The sequence below is a fragment of the Equus caballus genome, chromosome 10 (assembly GCF_041296265.1).
Source record: "Equus caballus isolate H_3958 breed thoroughbred chromosome 10, TB-T2T, whole genome shotgun sequence".
Taxonomy (NCBI): domain Eukaryota; kingdom Metazoa; phylum Chordata; class Mammalia; order Perissodactyla; family Equidae; genus Equus; species Equus caballus.
The window spans coordinates 7337124-7349359 of record NC_091693.1 but is presented as its reverse complement, the minus strand read 5'-3'; the positions used below and the strand labels follow the sequence as shown (position 1 = coordinate 7349359).

The 12236-nt window shown below is 36.7% G+C and overlaps 1 protein-coding gene across 3 annotated transcripts in view; it reads left to right on the top strand.

The window, feature by feature from the left end:
• The window catches only part of ZNF565 (zinc finger protein 565), a 31839-nt gene that overhangs the window by 565 nt on the left and 19038 nt on the right, over positions 1–12236 (top strand). The gene's annotated exons all lie outside the window — the stretch shown is intronic.

Here is a 12236-nt window from a genome sequence, read left to right as displayed (position 1 = left end):
GACGCTGCATATGTAACCCTGCTGTTTCCCTTAGAGTTTGTCTTGAAACGCTGCTGCGTGTCCAAGTGTGGGATGTCTTTGCCTGTGTGAGTGTGACTGTGTGTATCTCTAGAGTGAATGTTCAGTTATGACTGGTTGATGTTGAGTGGGCTGGAGTAGAGTGCCAGTGGTTGTGTGTCCCCTCCCAAGTGGGAACATGATTGTGAGTGTGTGGGGCATTTGTGGTTTTTGGTGTGATAATCCTGTATAAGAGTGACTTTGTCGCCGCTGGAGAGTAGATTGTGTGACTGTGTGTGCCTTCTTAGTGGGTGTGAGATTGTTACTGTGTATTAGGGTGTGGAGGTGTCTGTGTTTGTGCGGTTGTGTCCTTATATGTCTCGAGTGGATGTGTGGTTGTGTTTGTGTGGCACTGACCATTTGTGCAGCACCAAACATGTGGGTGTGTTTTAGACTTAAAACTGTTGCACAAATAGAAGTCCCATATACTCTTAACCCAGCTTCTCCGTATGTTACCATCTTACATAATCACAGTACAATCAAAAGCATGAGATTAACATTGATACACTACTACTAACTAATCTACAAACCTTATTCTAGTTTCATCAGTGTCCCTTAGTGTCCTTTTTCTGGACAAGGATCCATTCCGGGATCATATGTTGCAGTTAGTTGGTAAATCTTCTTAGTCTCCTTTGCTCTGGCACAGTTCCTCAATCTTTGTCTTTCATGACCGTGACACTTTTGAAGAGAACTGGCCGTTTATTTTGTAGATTCTGCATTATAGAAGGTTCCTCAATTTGAAGTTGTCTGATACTTCCTCATGATCAAATTCAGAGTATGTATTTGGGGCAAGAATACCCCAAAAGTGATGTGTTCTCCTCAGTGCATTATATCAGGAGACCCATGAGGTCAGTTTGTCTCGTTATTAGTGGTGTTAACTTTAATAACTTGGTTGAAGTGGTGTCGGGCAAATTGCTGCAAAGTCACTGTTTTTCCCATTATAATTAATATATGTCTTGTAGAGAAGTACTTTAACCCGATATAAATATCCTGTTCCTCATACTACTTCCACCTACTAATCTTCACATCCACTGAGAATTCTTGCCTGAAAATATTATTACCAGCTATTTGCCAAACGGTGATCTTTTTGTTTCCATCCTTCCATCTATATATATTAATTAGAATCCTACTGTTAGATTTTCCTTCTCCTCCATTTATTTACTAAATTACTTGTGTAAGTATGGACTGGATTTTTTTTTTTTTTTAATGCTATAGGTTATAATCCATTACTATCACTTTTCTTGCTCAAATTGTCTCAGATTTGGCCATGGGGAGCCCCTTCAAGTTGACTATCTGTGTCCTTTCAATGTATCCCCTTTATTTTTTTTTAGCACTTTCTTATTTTCTGGCACCACAAGGCTGATAATGTACTTTCCCAGCCCCAGTCCTGGAGCCAGCAAATTTCCCAGGGAGCATTGACTCCTTTTGTTAGAAAATGATATTTAGAAAAGAAGATTAGATATGTTCATTGCTACTGGGATGTCACTGCATCTAGGTCCTCTCAGCTAGAAATGTGTGTATCTCTACGCACACATATCTATCCCTATATAGATAATCCGTGATTTGGTATGATATCTCCAATTCCAGTTCAGCACCAAACTGTTTATTCTAGCCTTCTCCATTTCCTTTTTTGTATCTCTCTTCTCTGATAGTGGAAAAACTTGACTCTCATTAACCACACTCCATTTATTAATTTAATTTATTTGCTCAGTCCTGAGTAGAATGCAGTTTAAGAATTGCGGGGCCAGCCCCGGTGGATAAGTGGTTAAATTCGGTGCTCTTGGCTTTGGTGGCTCGGGTTTGGTTCCTGGGTGCCAACCTACACTGCCCATCTGTCGGTGGCCATGCTGTGACAGGGCACACATACAAAAAGAGGGAGATTGGCAGCTGATGTTAGCTCAGGGCGAATCTTCCTCAGAAAAGAAAAGAAAGAATTGCTAACCCATACCTCCATACCCCATACAGTTCTTTTTGTCTTTAGTCTTACAGTGTGCAGTGTAAGAACAGTTTTCCTTACACCCTTCTGTATGGTAATGTTACTCCTTTGTAATACAGGTTCATTTGTCACTGTTTGTATTTTATTTTGGGTTTCCCCTTATACACACATCTTGGTTGATTTTAATTATTTTTTGATTATGCGAAACATTACCATGGTTCTAAAAGTCAGAATTAGACAAAAACATCTACCCAATCACTCTTCCGTCATTTCTTCTCTCCCAATCCCATTCCCCCGTTCTTTCTACACTGTTCCCACTCACCCATTAGAGGTAACCAACCTCATTAGTTTGTTGGGGTTTTTTAATGTTTAAATATACGTAAAAATATACATAAAATTTAAATATACATAAATTTTACCGTTTCAACTATTTTTAAGTGTACCATTCAGTGGCATTAAGTATATTTATATTGTTGTGCAGCCAGCACCACCATCTATCTCCAGAACTTTTTTCATCTTCCAAAACTGAAACTCTATCCATTGAATCGTAACTCCCCATTCCCCCCTCCCTCCAGCTCGTGGAAACCACCATTCTGCTTTCCATCTCTATGAATTAAGCTATTTTAGGTGCCTCATATAAATAGAGTCATACAGTATTTGTCCTTTTGTGACTGGCTTATTTCACTTCGTATAACATCTTCATGATTCATCCATATTGTAGTGTTGTCAAAATTTCCTTCCTTTTGAAGGCTGAATAATAATCCATTGTACGTATGTACCACATTTTGTTTATCCATACACCTATCAACAGACCACTTGGGTTGCTTGCACCTTTTGGCTGTTGTAAATAGTAGTGCTGTGAACATGGGTTTACAAATATCTCTTCAAGTCCCTGCATTCACTTCTTTTGGGTATGTACCGAGAAGTAGAATTGCTGCATCATATGGTAATTCTGTGTTTAACTTTTTGAGGAATCACCATACCATTTTCCACAGCTCCTGCACCATTTTACATTCCCACCAGCAATGCACAAGGGTTCCAGTTTCTCCACATCCTTGCTAACACTTGTTGTTTCCTGTTTTTTTTTTAATAATAACCATCCTAATGAGTGTGAAGTGGTATTTCATTGTGGTTTTGATTTGCATTTCTCTAATGATGAGTGATATTGGGATCTTTTTCAGGTGCTTATTAGCCATTTGTATATCTTTGGAGAAATGTTCTTTGCCCATTTTTCAATCAGGTTGTTTTTTGTTGTAGAGTTGTAGGAGTTCTTTACACATTATGAGTATCAATCCCTTAGCAGATATATGATTTGCCAATATTTCTTCCCATTCCAGAGATTGCCTTTTCACTCTGTTAATAGTGTCCTCTGATGCACAAGAGTTTTTAATCTTGGTGAAGTCCACAACATGTCTATTTTTTCTTTGGTTGCCTGTGCTTTTGTTTCATATCCAAGAAATCATTGTTAAATTCAATGTGATGAAGATTTTCTGCTATGTTTCCTTCTAAGAGTTTTGTAGTTTTAGCTCTCACATTTTGATCTTTCATCCATCTTGAGTTAATTTTGTATATGGTATTAAGTAAGGGTCCACCTTCATTCTTTTCCTGTAGCTATCCAGTTTTCCCACCCCCATTTGTTGAAAAAACTATCCTTTTCCCCATTGAATGGTCTTAGGTCTCTTGTTGAAAATCATTTGACCATATATGTGAGGGTTTCCATTCTACTTCACTGATCTAGATATCTCTCTTTATGGTAGTACCACACTGTTTTGGGGGTTTTGATAAGGATTGCGTTGAATCTGTTTATCACTTTGGGTAGTATTGACATTTGTCTTGTTCGGCTCAGGCTCGCATAGCAAAACACCATAGATCGAGTGGCTTAAATGACAGAAATTTATTTTCTCACAGTTATGGAGGCTAGAAGTCTGAGATCAGGGTGCCAGCATAGTCAGATTCTGGTGAGGACTCTCTTCCTGGCTTGCAGACGCCCACCTGCCTTCTTGCTGTTTTCCTCACATGGCGGAGAGAGAAAGTGCGTGTGAGCTCCCTGGTGTCTCTTATAGGGATACTAATACTATCGTATCAGGACCCCACCCTTATGACCTCATTTAACCTTAATTACTTCAGCAATGGCCCCCATCTCCAAAAACAGTGATATTAGGGGCTAGAGCTTCAACATGTGAGTTTGGGAGGGACAGAGTTCAGTCCATAGCAGCATCTTAACAATATTACGCTTTCCAATCCTTGAACACAGGACATCTTTCCATTTATTTATGTCTTCTTTCATTTCTTTCACTAATATTTTGTAGTTTTCAATGTGTAAATCTTTTGCTTCCTTGGTTAAGTTTACTCCTAAATATTTTGTTCTTTTTGCTTCTATCATAAATGGAATTATTTTCTTAATTTCCTTTTCAGCTTGTTCATTGTTAGTGTATAGAAATGCAACTGATTTTTGTGTGTTGATTTTATATCCTGCAACTTTGCTGAAATGTGTTTATTAGATCTACCAGTTTTTTTGTGGACTCTCCAGGGTTTTCTACATGTAAGATCCTGTCATCCGTGAACAGAGGTAGTTTTGCTTCTTCCTTTCCAATTTGGATGCCTTTTATTTCTTTTTCTTGCCTGATTGCTCTGGCTAGGACTTCCAGTACCATGTTGATGAACATCTTTTCATATGCTTAAGGGCCATTTTTACATCTTTTTTGTGAATTGTTTGTTCATATCTTTTTCCTATTTTTATTTCAGTTTTTTGGTGCTTTGTCTCATTGTTTAAGAATTCTTTACATTTTAAGAATATTAGTCCTTCATCTGTGATGTATGGTGCAAGTATTTTGTCCCTGTTTGTCAGTTGTCTTTTGATTTTTTTATGGTTTTTTTGCCATGGAGTTTTTATTGTATTGTCAGATTTACCAATATTTTCTTTTACTGCTTCTGGATTTTGAAAGCCTTTCTCAACCCCAGGATTAAAGAGGAATTTACCTGTGTAAATTTCTTCTAATACCTGTGTAGATTCATCTTTTACATTAGATCCCCAATCCATTTGGGGTTTAATTTTGTACATGGTGTGAGGTATCAATTTAATTTTATATTTTCCCAGTGGCTACTCAGCTTTCCCAGCACTATTTATTAAAAACTTTGTCTTTGCCCCAGTGATTTGCGATGTCATCTCTATCACATACTAAATTTCCATATATCCTTGGTCCTATTTTTAGGTCTTCTGTTCTACTGGTCTATTTATGTACTACTACCACACTGTTTTAATTGTAGAGGCTTTATAGTATATTTTAGTGTCTGGTACAGCCAGTTCTCTGATATTTATTTTTTATTGTCAAATTATTCAGTTTCTCCTTTTCACTATTTCTGCAACCAAGAGTTCTGATGGCATAGATCTGTGTTTTTTGGAGGGTTGTGATTTGTTGATTCATGAGCGATGGCCCCTGTATAATTGTGCACAGATACCCTGGCTCATGTAGCACTCACTATTGATATTTCTGATTTTCACAGTGAGGACTAATAAACAAGGTCTTCTGTGCCTGGCTTTTCAGAGAATATGACTGGGGACCTATCACAAAATCTGGATTCACAAGTCTAAGATAAAAGGTTGTTTCAGTGACCAGATCTAATTTGATTTTGGGCATTTTGGGTTTTGGGTAGTCAGTCTTAAATTTGTTTCAGGCCAAATCCCTGTTCTTCTTTTGATAAATTATAAAAAATAAAAGAATATAGCTAGTAGTACTTGATGTTTGTAAGTAAATGGTTACAGCAGGGTTTTAAACAAGGTCCTGGTCCCTGTTCTTAGAAGTCAGGGTTCTGCAGACTCCATGAAATTGTATGCACCGTTTTTATAGATATTTATTCATTTTATTTTTTCCTTGGAAGAAGATTTATGATTTGAGAAGATTTTCAAAGAGATTCATGACCCTTGAAAATTAGGACCATGGTTCTAAAATCAAAGACAGTGATACCTAGTAACAGCCTTTGACATGTCCACAATTTACACTCAACAATAGGGAAACGGAAGAATGTTCCATCATCTGTTATATTCATATGATGGAATATTACCCAGCTAATAAAAAATATGCTTATAAGGAGTTAACCAAAACAATGAAAAAGCTGTAATGATCAATATGATGAATAAGAAAGTGCTCAAATTTTGCAAAGATCCTACCCAAAAATTTTTTAATTAGTGAGTAAGTGGAGAAGAGATTGTATATCTGACACCATGCTTTCTGCTTTGCATACACTGTCTTATTTAATCTGGAAATTGCATGTTCTTGAAAATTGGTCATTCACAGAATGTTTTGGATAGTGAAGCTGTCTCAGTGTACCAGAGAATATGAGTTAACATTGAAAGGGCTGTTTAGATGTTATTTGTTTCAATCACACTGATTTCCATTTTTGTCCCCATTTGTGTCATAGACATTGACTCAATTACTCTTAATTTTTCTACCTCCAGAAAAATGAATACCAGCAACAACTCTGGTTATTTATTTTTAAGTGGAAACAATATTGTGATTTTTTTTATTATGAAATATCTAAGTGTAATGCAAAAATCTAGAAACTTGCAAAAAATGTAATTCCGCCATCCAGAGATAAATATTCTTCATATTTTGATAGATATAGTTCAAATGTTTTTCTGTGGGATTTTATAGAGTGGTGTCACTTTTACATAAATTCTGTAACCTGCCTGCCTCATTTAATAATGCATTGACTGTCGTACAGTTACATTTTAAAATCACTGTATAGTATTTCATTATTGAGGTGCACCTTGATTTATTCATTTTATTGTCTACTAAAGAATATTTATGTCTCTATATTTTAGTTGTGAAATAGTCCCCAAATTATTCTTGTGCATACAACTTTGTGTATTTTTATAATGAATTCCTTTAGGATATTAGACATTTATTAAGAATTTGCATATATGCAAAATCCTAATCTAGAACTCAGGGAGACAAAATGCTTTTAAAAAGTTGTAGTGTCGGGGCCAGCCCCATGGCCTAGCAGTTAAGTTGTGCACGCTCCGCTTGGGCACCCTGGTTCACGGGTTTGGATCCCAGGTGCGGACGTATACCACTTGTTGGCCATACTGTAGTGGCAACCCACATATAAAGTGGAGGCAGATTGACACATATGTTAGCTCAGGCCAAATCTTCCTCAAGCAAAAAAAAAGAGGAGGATTGGCAACAGATGTTATCTCAGGGCTAATCTTCCTCAGGCGGAATAAAGTTGTCGTCTCTATTTTTAAATTGCAAATAATGTAATAGGGGAGATAAAATTAGTATGCAACTGTCCAAAGGAAAGGATGATAAGGACACTAGTTTACCTTGATAGTATGCTGTCAGAATTCATAAGAGGGAGATATTTGTGTGACCAGAGCAGTCACTGTCATGTCGTATCCTGTCTAGTTAAACTGATCCCATAAGAACTCTGTGGTGGTGAATTAGTTTCATGAGTTCCTGTATTCCCTGCAGTTTTCATTCTAATCGTCAGAAATCCAAAATGTAACCAGTGGAGCAAGATGATTCTGTAGCTGTTTGGAGAGCATTAGGGCAGGTGCAGAAATGTAGTAAACCATCTGCAAGAGGAGCTGAAAGGTAGCATCACTTGTACACAGGACATGGCCCAGTGGCTTCTAGTTCTTTTCCAGGCAGGACTCCAGCACACAGGAATAGAGTTTCCAAATCAGGAAGTTTGCAACTATTGGGAGCTGACGAAGCAAAAGTAACAAAAGCCATTCTGTGAGAATACAACTGTGTTTAGAATATCCTGAGCTATTATTTAATATTTAGAGGATGATTGTTTAAAAAAAAGTATTTTCTTTTTTATCTGCTGTTTGGGAGTAGCTTACATTTAACAGAAATTTAAAATATATATTTAAAAGTTAATACCTAGTTATTGAAAAACAATACGCTTAAGTAAAACTAAGAAAATTGAAGACCACAACCCAGAGATGAGGAAGGTAATCTTTAAGGATGAAACATCTCAGATATTTTCCATTGGATTTGTCTATCTATCTTGTCTATATTGATATATATGTGTATTTTACAAAAAGGACCACATGATGCACAGCTATTTTGTAAACCTGATTTTTTCTACTAACCGTACATACCTTAAACATTTTCTGTGTTAACTATTATATTACTACTAAATTTGTGAGTGCTCAGGATTACTGTTTTATAAAAATCTTTCATTTAAGCTATCTGCCATTGTCTGACTCAGAATACTGAACATTACCTAAGAATGTACATATCTCTCAATGTATTGATTTTTGGTTGATGTTTATGCTGGAAGAATTTATGTTTATATCCATAAAATTCAATTCAACATTTTAAAATATGACATATAGGAAAAGTTCCAAGTTACATCAAAAATACAATCAGTGAAACATCAGAGTCCTGTAAATATTTTGACAAGTGCGTAGATTGACATGTTAGCAAAAGGGATGTGCAGATATTCATGGCTTTAAGAGAGGCCATGTTATTGTAGACAAAGCAACTAGTTGTAACTATAATGGTTGTTTGGTGATCAGGAAGTGATGTTTTAAGAAATTTTCAAACTAATACAATAGTTATTTCTTACATGTTGGTATTTTGTTGTTTTTTTGTTGTTTGTTTTTTTGGTGAGGAAGATTGGCTGTGAGCTAACATCTGTTGCCAGTCTTCCTCTATTTTGTGTATGTGGGTCACCACCACAGCACGGCTTGATGAGTGATGTAGGTCCACACCAGGGAGCCAGTCCTGTGAATCCAGGCTGCCGAAGTGGAGTGCACTGAACCCAACCCCTATGCCACCAGGCCAGTCCCTGTTTTCTTGTGTTTAATTATATTTTAGGAAATTATTTGGGGGTTTTATGTTAAAATGTGATGCATTATATTTTTCACATTTTAAATATTGGGAAAAAGGCTCCTGGTTAGAGTTTTCACTCAGAACGCCTGCTTTTCCAGGAATAGATTACTAAGGTTAAAGTGGAAATACATGCATATGTGTAGTTCTCATGACCTGTGTGATGTGGGACCCATGGCCTCTAAAGAATAAGAATGTCTGTCAATTTAGAGAGAGGGAAAATCCAGGGATGTAAGTTCGAGCTTTACTAGGTGGTGTAGAGATGGCTGAACTTTGCTCAGAGGGATTTGTGCAAAGATCTGATGTTAGAGATCTAGAGGAGCACGGTTTTGCTAGGTCAAGATCAACTTGTCCCATAACGCATAATCTGCCTGTTTAGGGCCTTTTGTTTCACATTGTGGGTTCATGAAAAATCCCTTTGAGATGTATAGAGTTGCAAATGGACAGCTCTGCTCTGTTATTTCTGAAGCTTCCTCTGACTTTTTTTTTTTTTTATTGTTCTTTCTTGTGTTCACCAAGGCCCTGAGTCTGAATTTGTGTATAGTCAGAGTATAGCTGAATTAGTGTATTGGTTAGGACAGGCTGTTATGTTGTGATAGCAAACAACCCCTAAATCTCAGTGGCTTACAGAATAACTTTTTATTTCTTGCTCGTGCTTCATGTCCAGTGTGCATCAGCATAGGCAGGGCCCCAGACCAAAAGAGACACCACCATCCTATAGCTGTACCATCTGAAACACACAGCCTGGTTGGCCACCACGTCAAGGAATAGAAAGACTGGAGAATCATACAGCCTTTCCAGTGCCTCAGACAGGAGTGACACACATCACCTCAGCTTATATTCCTTTGGCCAAAACCAGTTTATGGCCCTGCCTAACTGCAAGGGGCTAAAAAATGTTGTATTTTATGTGCCTAAAAGGAGAGGAAAACTGGACAGTTGGAAATTATTGTAATTAAATTAGTACTGTCTACCACATTGGCTAAGACCCATTTCTTTTTCTATATGTAAGAAGTTGCTTCTGTAAATGAGGTGGGATTTCTTTTTGGAGCAAGGAGGACATCCTGGACTGGTTGGAGAGAGGTTAACAAATGGCCTGTGCACGGGTGAGTGAGGGGACTAAGGAAACAGGAAGCCCTTCATATGAAAGCTCACATCCTTTGTGGGAAGTCAGCAGCTTTAAGTTATTGTTCAAGGACACGCCCCTCAAAGGCTCTAGAACTATGGAGAAAATCACGCTCCTTCAGCGTAAAGTTCCCAGAGGCACCCACTGTCACTCGTGAATCACTCCATTCATATTTCCTTTTATAATCCACCCCTCCATAAGCAGGAGGGGATTAATTGTATTATTTATGATTATAAAACATGCTTAAGGGAAAATTTGAAAATACGGAAGTAAACAAAGATTCCTGGATTTTTATACACTTAGAGACAAATTTTGTAAAAATTTAATTGAAAATCTTTTCAGTCCATCTTCTATGCATACACACATACATATATATACACATATGTATATTTTTCCTATGAAAATAGGATTACACAACACGTACTGTTTTATTGCCTACCTTATTCATCCAGCATGGTTTAACATCTTGACATCAACAAAGATATGTATCATTCTTTTTATGGCAACAATGTTTCCATTTTATGGATACACTATAGTGTATTTAATCACTCCTCTCTTGTAGAATATTTAAGTTCTCTCCAAATTGTTTCCATTTTCCACGTCTCCATCATATACCCCACACACCTTTTGGATAGCGTGTCAGATACAGATTTGCTTTATCAGAGGATATACATAGTTTAATTTCTGCTAACATTGCCTTGTTGAAAGTTTACATCAGCTACAACCTGTGTGTCTATTTCCTCACATGATGCTCTCGTGGAGTATCATCAATCTTTTAAATCTTTGCCAATTGATAACTATAAAAATGGCATTTCCTTATTGCTTTAACATGCATTCCCTTCATTACTAGTGAAGTTTAAAAACTTTTGATAGGTTGATGAACCACTATTATTTTAGTGAATTGCCCGTGCATATCCTTTGCTCATTTATCTAAAATTATTGCTTTTTTCTGAAAATTTAATTTTAAAAGCACTATCCATTAAGGATTTCTATTGTGTATTTGAGTTTTGAGTTAAGATATTTTTTTCCATTTTATCATTTCTCTTTTCATTTTTATTTTAGTGTTTTGGGGTAGAATTTTTTTAATCTTATCAAATATTTGTTTTTTCTTTGCATTTTTTTTTGTCTTTTATGTCATGTGTCCACAAAATATAAATATATTTGTCTGAAATGCTTTTACAGATATTTCACTTTTTAAATTAAATATTTTATCAAGTTAGAACTTCTTTTTGGCTTATGATATGACCACAAAAAATAGTCTGAGAAATTTCTGCTTTGATACATTCTTAAAGTTTTCACTGCGATCTTGTACATTCATTGCAGTGTTTGAGTGCCTCTCATGCAGTATTTTATGTCTTGAGGAATTAATAATGAACAAAATCAACAAGATCCCTCCTTGTAAGTTTAGTCGGAAGAGTCAAATAATTGACAAGCAAATATATAGTATAATTTTTAGTAGCACTGAGAGCTATACAGAAAAATAAAGCAGGGAAGGCCAGAGAGAATGGCAAGGGGTAGTATTTTAATAGTTTGCTCACAGAGGTGAAGTTTAAGCGGAAACTTTTGTAAAGAGAGAAAGGGAGCTCTGTGACTGTCTAGGAGAGTATTGCAGAAAGAACATACGAAGCCTCGTATTGCATGGCAAGTTGTAGGTAGACCATGGACATTTAAGAAGAATGAATATCCTGTTGGTAAGTAAAAATTTCAGAATCAGACATCCAGGTGTGGCCCTCTGTGATTTTTTGTAAGCCGTCAGGGATTCTTTTTAATTTAAAGATTCAAATGTTTCATTTCCTCTGGAAAATATTCTTTTATTCATTTTTTCTCCAGTGGTTCTGTTTTATTCTCTACTTTCATACGTATTTTAGGTCTTCTGGATCTCTCTTCCATATCTTTGACCTTTATTTTCAGAATTCCTTTCTTCTGTGTCTTTTTCCTCTGAATACTCCCCCCCACCCCGATTCCTAACGTATCTGGTGCCTTCTTGTCTAATAATTCTTAGAAGAAACTATTACTTGTCAGAACCTTCTCCTGTGACAAAGCACTTACAAAAGGTTCCACTTTCCTTCTCCCATTAACCCCTAACTCTCTCTATTGCCCCCTTTCTAACCTGGGATTTATGGTCCATTCCCTCATTAATGGCAGTAACCACCGGGAGGCAGTTTACGCTGATGGAAACTTCCATGGGCAGCAAAATAGAACACGTGGGTTCTTATCCCGTCTCTGATTTTCCTGGCAGTGTGGCCTTGGGTGAGTCTCATAACCTTCAGACATTCTA